The sequence below is a fragment of the Acomys minous genome (assembly GCF_964271855.1).
Source record: "Acomys minous genome assembly, chromosome: 4".
Lineage (NCBI taxonomy): Eukaryota > Metazoa > Chordata > Mammalia > Rodentia > Muridae > Acomys > Acomys minous.
The window spans coordinates 14935940-14948012 of record NC_140486.1 but is presented as its reverse complement, the minus strand read 5'-3'; positions in this window follow the sequence as shown (position 1 = coordinate 14948012).

The window sequence follows — 12073 nt, the reverse complement described above, 5'->3', positions numbered from 1 at the left end:
TCCTGGTAAATAGGGCTACTTGTAACATAAAGACAAAGGAATTACAGAATTAATTTCCCTTAAAATTATAAATGTTATTAGAGTAGTAAATTCTATAAACAGTAGAGCTAAGAGGTAGAGCACCAGCCTAGGATGTATGAGGCCCTAGGTTCAATTCCCAACACTCTTGACAATTTAATGTGTAAAATATATTTTCCTTATCTCCCTAGCCTTCATGTCTATAGTATTTATGTCCACTGAGTGCTGCATGTGTGCATTTAGGTCTAGAGCCACCCAAAGTCACATCATCTTAAAGGTTGAATAAATCCTTAAAATTCAGGACAACTAGCTAAGCATGGTGGTACCTTTAATCCCAGCACTCCAGGGAGGCAGAGGCAGGCAGATCTCTTGAGTTCGAGGCCAGCCTGGTGTGCAAAGCCAGTCTAGGACAGCCAACACTACACAGAGAAACCTTGTCTGGGGGTAGGGAGGGGGTGTAGGACAACTTAGAATGATGGAAGATGTGTTAAATTCAAGTTAATTACTTGCCTATATTCAAAAGTGAAGTTCTGAGTGACCCTGAGACTGCAAGAAAATAATTACTTTAACCTGGAAACTAATTAGTAGTTCTTCCCATTCTAAGGCATCAAGGCTCATAAATTTTTGTGACGTTTCCCAAGATAAAATTTTAAGGAAATTACCAAGACATAAATGAGATAGTCCGAGGGCTACTTGAGTCAGATGCGAACCCTGAACCCTGGTAGCTACTGGATGCGGTAGATAGATGCGGTTCCCATATAAACAATGGCAAGGGTTGGGAGAGGACCTAACAGTTTTACAGTTAGCTAGTTCTAATAAGCATTTGTAAATTAGCTGGATTGAAAGTGGGAAGTTTATTAGATAATGAAGTATAATTTAAAGACCTCAATATATGCTTAGCTGTACCCATTCCATCTCTAAGCAATAGTTACTAAATAACCCATAATTGCTAAGATTGTTTATACTCACAAAGTAAACTTTTCTGAAAGATGACTTAAAATCACAGAAAAACTAGGTAGGATCCTAGTTTTGATCCATGTTGACTCTAAAAGCATGCTATGACATCAAGTTTTATGCGTAGTCATGGTGTTAGGAAAGGGCTTTAACAGTTACTCCACCCCCACCCTGGTTGTTTGAGACAGGATCTTGCTACGCATAGCCCATGCTAGCCTCAAACTCAGAATCCTCCAGCCTCCTGAGTACTAGGACTACAAGTGTCCAGCTGTCCTTTTCGTTTGGTTTGGTGCCGGCATGGGAATGGACCCACACATGGTACACAGCTACTACCACCAAATTGCCTCCAGCCTTTATAGCTACAGCTTAAGATAGCGTCTGCTACCCTAAGGACTTTTTCTGTATCTAGGCTACAAGAAAGCCAAGATGGGACTATTGACTGAGCCCTCGATTATGTTTGGATTGATTAAATGGCAACTTGAAGCAGTGTGATGCTTGGTGACACCACACATTTGTTACATCACCAGTGGAAATGCAGCAAGGGAGCTCTGGAAGATCTTACCTAAAAGGTAGACAGATCTTGGCTGGGTTATCTTTCAGCATAAGAATGAAGGTTCTCCCAGTCCATATTTTGAGAACTGTTGTCACTTGAATTTGAGAAAGCAGCCTCCAAAAACATGCTTTCCCAGGACTGTTCTCTGGCCTTTCTTGACTACATTTAAACCAATGAGATAAGGACTCATTCTCAAGATGAGTGGCTCAAGTTCGCACTCAAGCCACGGTCATAACTCTTTTCCACCCAAACAGGGATTGCAAGTTCTTTTTGTAAGCTATATCTTCATGAGAGCTTGTAATCTAGGCTTACAGAGTAGACAGGCCTTTGTTGATGTTCCGCTCTCATTTCTCAACCTTTTAAGAGATTTCAGTTCTAGCCCTTTGTATGATCTCTCTCCAAGGAACATGGCTTTTAAAACCTTCAGGAATAGCATCTGTTGCCATCCCTCTACCATCACTACTGTTTGGGCATACTGGTGCAGCCCTCCCCAAGCAAAAGATGGGGCCGCTTCCACCAATGGTTCTCAGTGTTCCTAATGCTGCAGCCCTGTAATACAGTTCCTCATATTGTGGTAACCCCCATCCAACCATAACATCATTTTTGTTGCTACTTCATAACTGTAATGTTGCTGTTAGGAATAATCATGTAAATATCTGTGGTATGCAGGATATCTGATATGCAAAGAGGTTGCGACCCATATGTTGAGAACCACCAACTTAGCCTGAATCTCTGTCATTCAGAAATTTTTAATTTGAAGTTATTCAGCAAAAGGGATTGTACCACCTATTGGAGTCCATCTGAGCTCTTAGCATTTCCCATGCTTTCCAAGCCCTGCTAATTGAGCCTAGGTTACTTCTGAGCTAGGCCTACAAATCTCCCAAGACACAGTGATAGAATCCCATTAACCTCTAGCCTTGGGCATCCCTTGTAATGGGAGTCCTCTTTTTTCCTGCACTTCTTCCCCATCTTCCTGACTCTGTACTTTGAGTTTTGTTTTCTCCATCTATGAAATAGAATACCTCTATGGACTATGAAATTCAAAGAAACCCTAGAATTGCTGAGAAGTAGCTAATTTGCTCTCCTACCTAGCGAGCTGCCTGGTTCTGGTTTTCTGTCAAGTCCAGCATGACTCTGAAGTGTCCTAATGAGCAATACAGTGAAAGAAGTCTAAACACATTTTCAAAAGATTTCATTGAAAATGCATCCTTTATTGCTAAACTAAGTATTTTTCATTTAATTGTTATTTTCTAAATCCTGGAAATATCAATCAAAAGATTAGGAACATTCTTCAATAAGATTTGCATTCTTAAGGCATTAATGACCATGAAGGATTTAGCCTATGTTAAGGGACCAAGTCTTGTTTCATAGTTTGATTTATGAAACCACTCATTACTAAAGTGAAATATCAGAATCAGCCAAAATTGTGATGGAATCATGACCCAGCTAGATAACTTCACTTTCTTTTTCCAGAGTTGTGCAAACTCTCACTTCGTAGTCAGGGGCTTTAATGTGTACTTTGCCTCATCCTAGCAAGGAATTCATGCATGAGGAGTGAGGCTGACTTTACTACAGTGTAATTGCACCCATTTTCTCCTGCACATTTTCAATTCCTATGGTTTTTCTAGTCTGACCTCTCATTTCAATTGTTTTTCACATCTGTATCTATTTGTTGCCATGACAAAATACCTGAGATGGGGGCTAGAGAGACGACTCCATGGTTAAGAGCACTTGATACTCCCCCAGACGCCCTGGGTTCAATTCCCAGAGCCCATGTGCTGGCTCATTACCTTTTACAATTCCACTTCTTCCAGAGGATGCGATGCCCTCTTCTGTCCTCTGAGAGCAGCAGGCACATGGCACACATGTGGTGCACAGACATACATGCAGGCAAAACACCCATACACATAAAGTCATATTCTAAAAATACCTGGATGACGTGGGAAGATTTGTTTTGATTCAGTGCCAGAGGTCTCCATTGCTTGGTTCTGCTAGGAACTTGTTTTAAGGCAGATGGTGTGTGGTGAGGGAAATCCGACTCAGCTCATTAGTGGGCAGGAAGCAGAGAGGAAGGGACTACAAAGTGCGGGTTTCTCCCCACCATGCCTCACTTTTTAACAACCCATCAGTGGTAAGATGAGAGCCTTTGTGTCCAATCACCATCTCACTAAAACAACTAGCTGGCGACCAAGCCTGCCTCACATAAGCCTTCAGGAACATTTTATACTCAAACTAGAGTAACGTCTTGCCAAAAAGCCACTCAAATAGTGAGTCTTAATTGAGCCCAATGTATTCAATGTTCCCTTGAATTCCCCCTGACTATCCTGCAAAGCCTTGAGTGGTTCATGCAGTCTTCTGCCAGATCCCACACTTACAAGGCTGTTTGTTTCCACTTCCTCCTTCTCTGGTCAAAGCCCAGATTCTCTCTTTAGGTCCAGGTTTCAGCCCTAGCATTACTGCTGTTGGGGCAGAGGTAAGCAGGGGCTCTCCTTTACAGTGAGTGTAGGGAGGGTCCTAGCAGTCCCTGCCTTCTGCCCACTGGATCTGAGTGGTAAATATGCACTGTTGGCATCTGATATTGCTGGTTACACCCTAAAGGGTAAATTTGCCCCTTCCCAATAACTATTGCTTGAACCAAATAGAAAATGGAGACCTCACTGGTGCCTGTTGTCCTGAACAAGTCCTACGTACTAGAGCAAGGGAGGGAAAGTTTTCTTTGATGACCTAAAATACCTGCCACTCTAAGGATTTGAGTTAAGCATGCTACTAAATGTTTTATATGCAGTCACACTTAATCAAACTCTGGAAGGGAAGTAGTACGCTCTGACAGGAGAGAAGCCTCAAAAATAGTGAGCTTTCCCACTGTAGCTGTGGGATTCTGAGGCGAGTGGCCTTCACAGGCCTCTACTCTGCCTCCCGCCCTGAGCAGCTTGCCTTCTCGGCATGCTGCAGTCAGTCGGTCAGTCTGAACCTGAGGTCCACTTTACACTCTGTCTCTATCCCATCCCAGATGCCCAAGAGCAGCTTGTGGCTGGATGCCTAGCCATGATGCCCTGAGGTGGCCTTAGAGCCACCAAGCACCGGGAGGAACAGACTGCATCCTAGCAGCAGCAGGTTTCCCTCATCTGTTTGGTAAAAGATGACCCATTGCTTACTGAGCAAACAATTAAGCATGGCGCTAAACGTCATATATGAATCTATGAATATTTCCCATGAATCTACTCTTCTTAGATCCCAAGATTTTAATTGAAAAACTTGGGGCGCCCGCACTTTTCTAGGAAGTCTCTTTTTTCTCTGGTTTTCCCTTTGGCCCCTTCCCCGTAAGGAGCAGAGGTCTTCAGACTCCACCCCACCCTTCAGCTGTCCCTTGGGGCTTTGAGATTCCTCTCAGGCAAGTCCCTCCCCGCTAACTTATTCTAACATCCTTACTTTGCTCCTCATTGTCAACGATGGAAAGAGACTCCCCCTAAATGTGACTCTTAGTGTGCTCTCCCAGATCTGTGTTCAGTTTTGGGGACACCACTAAGACCATTTGGACATAAACCCTGTGGGCTTATCTGCTAGGGCTTTGAAATCAACAAGGGGGTGACCCAGCAAAGTTCCGGGGCTGGGAAGGGGGGGCGGGCCCCCAAATTTGTCTCTACCACCCAGATCTTGTGGAGCTCGCTCTCTCATCTGGAAAGGCTCAGACCCAATGCTGAGACAGTGTGCCCAGCTTGTCACCTGCCTTAAAACAGCAGACACACCCTGGAGACAAGGCATCCAATATTCCTGACCAACAGAGCATCCCGGGAACACTTGAGACAAACTGGTTTCCACCTTCAGAGGTCTCAACATAGGCTGCTGTGTACTGCGGGAGGGTTGGTTCACCGCTCCCCACCTCCTTGCACTCAGCAGCCTAAAATGTCTCTGAAGGTATGTGGCTTTTTACTACAAGAAGCATTTTCTGAACTTTTTTCAGGAAAACTGCCTTTAATTGCTTGACTCCCCACATACCCTTTAAAGAGTAAAACTAATGCTGGAGGCTGCTGGGACAAGCTCTCAAAAAGCCTGCCTACCATTTCCTGTAGCTGCTGGGTCATGGGAGGACACTGGCCAGCTTCGCAGGGGTGATATTTGTTTGTCTAGGGATTCTGGCCGCCCAGTCCTTGAATCACTAGATCAGGCTCCTCTAGCGTTAGGGCCAGTGGCTTCCAATGCTGCTGCAACACTCAGTTTTGGTCAGAAAGGCAGCACAGGTGGAGATCTTGCCAGTCATCAGGAGAAGATCATAAGGCCACACAGGGAGTGAGAGCCTCCTCAAGTCCCAGGTCTCAGGTGAACCACATTTGAACACTGTCTGTCTTACCCTTTTATTCCATTCTGGGCAGTATTAACAGGGACTCTCCTGCCAATCTGTGAGAGCAGTCACCTCACTTTAAAGTTGGGGTAGGGAGGAGACAGAACTTTCCAGGACTGAGACTCCAAACCTATGGTACTAGAAAAGTAAGTAGGAAGCTGAGGCCACAGCAACACACGCACATGCTCACACACGCTCACACATGCACTCAGACATGCGGACTCGCATCCGTGCACATATACACAGTGCCTTCTTTCAGAACACTTCAGCATTTAATTTAAAGTTCACAGATTATATTAACTATGGTAAAACAAAGCCCCTCGGATGTGAACTAACTCATTCACAAAGCAGTGCCTGTTCTGTGGTGTTCGTTGTAATCAGACTCCAGGGGATCGGTCTCTGTCATTCCCCAACCCTGTGCTATTCCCCAGCCCTCCTCTGTACTGTGGCTTTGCACACAGTGTCATATTATCTGGACAGTTTTGCCTGGTCCCTTAGCAAGATCAAAACAGCAGTGGGGGGGGGGGTTCTTTTTCAATGGTCTTGGTCCCACTCCAGTGCCACTAGGAGACACTCTATGCTTTGTTACTTTCAAGGCTTTCCAAAGGATTGGGTCAGATGAGACACATTCTGACTAGCTGGCATGAAGGAGCAACAGCAGCACAGGAACTACTCAGACAGCTCAGGGGAGTGCGTTAGTCTTGTGCAGGTGTGTCTGCCTAACCCTGTGCCTTTTCAGGGTGAAACTGCAGGCCTTTTCAGAGAGGAGTGGACTAATTGAGACAAATCTAGAGAGTAGCCACGTAGAAAGAGCAAAGAAAAATGGTGATCTTCAGCCTAGCATTACTTAAACTTAACTGCAAGGACCAATAGCCAAATATGTTTTCTGGCCCCGGATGGAAATTCTGGCAGTGATGGGGTACTGGATTGTCTCACCCGCCACATTCATGTCAGCTTGAACAGACAGGTAGGATTCCGGGGATAGTAGCTGACAGCTCGGTCCTCCTAGATCCTCAGGGAGAGACTTCACCAGCCACCTCACCTCACCCAGGCCTCTATTTGCCATCCGCCACCTTATCCACTGATGCCTCGCATTGACATTTGTCAGCTAGGCCCAGCATTCAGCCTAGAGAAGCAAACGCGTGAAAAAGCCTGTGTCCTCAGCTACCTGAATCCTCACCTCCCATTCAGCTTTCCTCTGGGGTTTAGGAAAAAGGCTTCAATGCGTTCTTCTGGCTCAAACTGAATCCTGCCCTTCTGGGCAGCTGTGTAATAGTTTTAAATGGACACAACCAGCCAGTTTGCATGGCCAACATAGGTCATTATAAATAGTGAAAAATCTAGGTGATGCAATTTGTTACAACATCTATGGCATAGGCCCAGATGTGGGTTTGTGTTTTCAGGAGTATGTGTGCTCCGTCCGTTAGTAAAATAGAAACAGAACCAACCAAGTGCCACTTCTGAAGCTGCTTGTTGCATGTTTTGGGACAGTGCAGGGTGTGGCTGCAATTCAAACCGCAACCTGCTTTGGTGTCTGAATAACATGCAATTGTCTTTTCCGGGGCACAGGCCTTCTCAGGTGACTTGTGGGCACTGGGCGCTGCTGGAACCAACAGTTTCTAGAAAGTAGAAGGTGTGACTGCCATAAGAGCATGCCCCTCCCAGGGGCTATATTTAAAGACAAGTTCTAGACACAGCCGCTGCAAGCCAGAGTCCCTGATTATCAATAAAGTAGACCCCTGTCATTTGTGATCAGTCCCTCTTGAGACTCTGCTTGGGGGAGGGCAACAGCGTGAACATCCATCTGTTTTCTTTGCACACCTTTCTTTACAAGGATGTTTTAGTTAATTGTATAGGTCCTGTGTCTGTTGTAACCATCCAGCTGCCCTGAGGTGACAACAGAACCTTCACTAGAGAATGAGGAATAATCAGGTTTGTACCTTGGCAGGTGAAATATACAGACCAGGGGCTTCCTGAGTGCCTTGGAAATGGTTTGAGCATCTCTTGCACAGATGACAAAGGACTATAATAATTTTGTCAAGCTGAAGATTAGAGAGAAAAACTAGATTTTAACATAATGCTCTAGAATTGGCCAATCTGTGTGTTGGAGTGGTCCTTTCCCTTTCTATCTCAAAAAGTTTTCTCGTCACTGTCATCCTTTGTAAGATCAGGAGTGTATGTAGAGCCTCAGAGGCCATCTTGCTCAGTCCCATTGTAGTCAGCTGGAGCTGAAATTAGAAGCCAGGACCCCATGCCCTCTCCTGTAGAGGAGACTACAGGAAGCTGCCTTTCACAGACATGAGCTTTGGCCTCTGTTGCTCAAGACATAAATGTGAATTAAAATACAGGTTCTTCTGAAAGGCAGGCTAGCTGGAACTCAGGGATAAGCAGACATTTTTTTCACAAAGGGTCAAAAGCTAAATAGTCTGTGTGACACAAAAGTAGCTGCAGAGTACACAATAGGTGAGTGACACCAGGATGTGAACTTAGTAAGACATCTCAGTGTCACAAATATTTGAGTTGTTTAGGTTTTTGTTTTTTGTTTTGAACAGTTTCTAAGTACAAACCTTAGTAGCACTGTCAGTTCGTAAGTCCACATTTGAAAGGGCCTTGGCCAGGTTTGGCCCACAGGCCATAGCTCTTAGTGTCTCCTGTCAGTGGGGAGAAATTTGAATGACAGATTTGGTGAGGAAACAGAAGGAAAAAAAACCCAAAAGAACACCATAGGATGCCCCAGACAAGGAGGTGGGGGATATTGACAGGTTAACGACACCTGTTGTGCCCGGGACTGTCTCATAGAAGACAGTGGCTGCCTACTATGCCATCTTTGAAGCCATTGCTTTTGAGGTGCCATTGGAAGCCATCCAGACCTCATGAGGGCAGAGCTCCAAGACGCGAGCATCCAGGAGCTAGCTAGCCATGAGCCAGATGGTATCTCTGGCCTGCTCATAGCACCAGCACTCTCTCCTCCTCTTCCTCCACACACATCCACTTCTGAGGTCCTTCCTCACCACAAGAAGGGCAGAAAGCCAGATCGGGCCACATCACTGTAAGGTTTGAGGTATTTGAAGCGTGACACTCTGCTACACTCAGATTCTGGAGTGTTTAGATTTCAGATTTTCAAACAAATGACACACAGCTAAGATGGTCTTTGGGAGTATTCTAGAACCCAAAGACTGCAACACCTGAGCCACTCCTAGTTCTCTGCATTCTAGATAAGAAATACTTCATCTGCATCTCGTGACGGTGCCCTGAGTGAATAAGATGCCTTATCACCATTTTTACAGGTGGAAAACTGAAGTGGCTCGCCCAAGGCAGAGCAGGGGAAGAAGGTTCATATCCACGCCTAACTTCAAATTCCTCTGTGTGTGTGTGTGTGTGTGTGTGTGTGTGTGTGTGTGTGTGTCTGTCTGTCTGTCTGTCTGTCTGTCTCTCTGTGTCTCTCTCTGTCTCTGTCTCTCTTTCTCTGTCTCTCTCTCTCTCCTTTTTTTTTTTTTTTTGTTAAATTGGCTTTCTATTTTTTCTGAGACACGGTCTAAGTAGCCCTGGCTGTCCTGTAGCTTGCTTATGTAGACCACAATGACCTTGAACTCACAGAGCTCTGCCTGCCTCTGCCAAGTGATTAAAGGCATGTGTCACCACGCCCACCTAACCTCAAATTCCTGATTGATCTTCCCGGCAGCATGGTGTCCACACAAACCTCCAGAGACAGGGTCCCTCTGCATGAACAGCCACAGTGAAGCCTGTGTTATATATGTTTATATATTAATAAAATGGGATCACAGACCAGCAGGACATGCTCTGTGAGGGATGAATGACTGTTAAAGCCCAGTCATCCATCAGATGCCCCAAGCTTAACTTGCACACAATAAGGATGCAGGGACATGCACAATGTGCCCACCCCTTTTACACATTTGCCCCATGTTCATGACCATCTGTAGCTAGCAGCAGTCTGTTGTTGAGGCCTACTCTTTGACATAGCTGCACCCATTTCTGTATTCAGCTTCCATTTTATTTATAAGGTGAACTTAAGTTCAAAAAAGAATTTTAACTTTTCAACTTTGCTTCTTAGAAGCAGTTATTCACAAATGACACGAACATTTCCTGCCAGAGGGTCAAGTTAACCTGCACTAGATGATTTGACGGTGTCATAATACATACTTCCTTATCCGCACACTTGGCTACACTCTAGCTGCACTCTTGCTACCGTCACACTTGGCTAGACTTTGGAGCTACCCTAAGCACTGCCTGGCTTATCCCACTTGGGAACCAATCAAACTGAAGGTCAGTTAGAACTGCTTGTTAGCAAAACAACTCATGTCAGAGCCGACCACCCTGTTCCACCATCTACCCCACCCCCACCCCCATATGAGCTAGTTGCAGTTTTATCTGTATATACTGACTCTGGGAAACAGGTTGATGCCGTAGGTAGGCTCCCGAGTCCTCTCCGTGGCCCTGATTGCAATCAGCCTTGTCTTGGGTCTGTGTTCACTCAATAAAACCATCCGTGTCTGACTGAGACCTGAGTCTGGTTTGTGCAGCTATTCTTTGGACTACAAAACTGTCTCATGGAACAGAGGACTTAAGCAAGCTCACTGGCCATGGGCCGGGGGTTGGGGGGGGGGGGCAGGACCATCCAGTTTGTTATTCCCACATGGTTTTCCTGGCCCTTTGCAGGAAGCTTCAAAATAAGCCTTCATGGCAATGCCTGGCCCCATGAGATGCAATGTGCAGAGACTTCCATACTGCTGCGGCTACACTGGGCCCAGGCAGAAGCTGCATACAATTGTCCCCACTCCCCAGAGCCTACACGCAAGGTCTGTAATGCTGATACTTTTTTCACCAGAAGTTGATGCAACACGTGCACAAGCCTGACACCACCAGAGGCCGTTCAGAAGTGGCCGTGGTGAACATGGGTGTGCTTTGAGCACAACTCAATGCTTCCCATCTCACTACCTTGTCCGGTGTAAGGCATCCTTCCACCATGGCTGCATCCCATGTGGTAGGACTCCTCTGGTTCTCAAGAGCCTCCGGTAGAAGGTGCCATTGGGCAGGGGAGATGTAAGGGGTCTGCCTACCAACTCCATCCTGCCAGAACGTAACTTAGGCCCATCCATGTGCTTATCCATACCACCTGCTGGCTCAACCTCTGTGGCCTGCCCTTAGAGTAGAATGGTTAATGTCATGATTAGCAGTGTTGCAGTAGCCTGCCCCACAATGGCCTCATAGATTTCCCCACCATCCATTTGCAGCATGCTCCCTCGTGCCTGGCTGTCTCACCAGCTTGTCCACACTAACACTAATGCACTGAGCCTTTCAGTCCCAAGACCTTCACAGAGGTAGCATAATGTATTATGATTTTGTAAATTTTTGTTTATTTGGAGTTTTAGTATTTTGGTTTGGTTTGGTTTGGTTTTCTGAGACGGGGTTTCTCTGTGTAGCCTTGGCTGTCTAGGAACTCATTCTGTAAACCAGGCTGGCCTTGAACTCAGAGATCCACCTGCCTCTGCCTCCCCAGTGCTGGGATTAAAGGTGTGCACCCACCACTACCTGGCTTGTATTTTTGTTTATAATGTTGCATGGAATTCTAGGTCATCCTGGGCTACAAAGTGAGACTCTGTCTCAAAAACACAAAAAATAAGCAGGGCTGAGGATCCTACTCAGCAGAAGAGCACTTGCTTAGCGCGCACAAGTGTATGGGCTCGCTACCCTTGCATGACAAAAATAAAAATAAAATAAGCTCAGAGATGCTGCAGAGCTACACAGAGGATGCACTCAGATGTCTCTGGGCCACTAAGTCCAATGGGTCATAGTATAAAGCCAGAGGTTCTGGGTTTGGAGAGATGGCTCAGAGGTTACGAGCACTGGCTGCTCTTCCAAAGGTTCAATCCCAACACCTACATGGTGGCTCACAACCATCTATAATGAGATCTGATGCCCTTTTCTCGAGTGCAGCTATATATGCAGGTGAAACACTGTATATGTAAATAAATAAATCTTTGCCTGGTGTGGTGGTGCAGGCCTTTAATCCCAGCATTCATGAGGCAGAGGCAGGAGGATCTCTGAGTTCCAGGACAGCCTGGTCTACAGAGTGAGTTCCAGGACAGCCAAGGCTACACAGAGAAACCCTGTCTTGAAAAACCAACCAAACAAACAAAGCCAGAGGCTCCTCATCACTGCTCTCACCTGACCCTCTTTCCACCAACCCT